This window comes from Penaeus monodon, chromosome 33 (genome assembly GCF_015228065.2).
Source record: "Penaeus monodon isolate SGIC_2016 chromosome 33, NSTDA_Pmon_1, whole genome shotgun sequence".
NCBI classification, from domain to species: domain Eukaryota; kingdom Metazoa; phylum Arthropoda; class Malacostraca; order Decapoda; family Penaeidae; genus Penaeus; species Penaeus monodon.
Genome location: NC_051418.1, coordinates 32,661,631 through 32,662,021, shown reverse-complemented (window position 1 = coordinate 32,662,021; position 391 = coordinate 32,661,631).

Here is a 391-nt window from a genome sequence, read left to right as displayed (position 1 = left end):
TTTCCGACCTTAGGGCACGCCAGTTTGAGAAATCCCGAATGGTGGTTGTTACCCAGGTGTTTATGCCGCTCTGTTGGCGTGTTACATCTACGGACTACACTTTTTAGCTACGTTTGAAAAGCATGGGCGTCAGTCACTTTAGCTTTTTCATGGGGGGTAACGGGGAACAGGCGACCGAATCGAGGAAAGCCTTTGAGAATTTAGTTATTTGAGGGGTGTTTTTTAAGCTTTAAGCAGGTCTATATAGGTGTATAGGGGGTGCAATCCAGATCTTGTGGAGAGAAAACAGTTGCCCCATCCCCCAGCCTCCCCTACCCAATTTACGCCCTTAGTGAATGGTATATAAAAATGTACTCACATATAGACGCCTACACCCGCGCGCGCGCGCGCT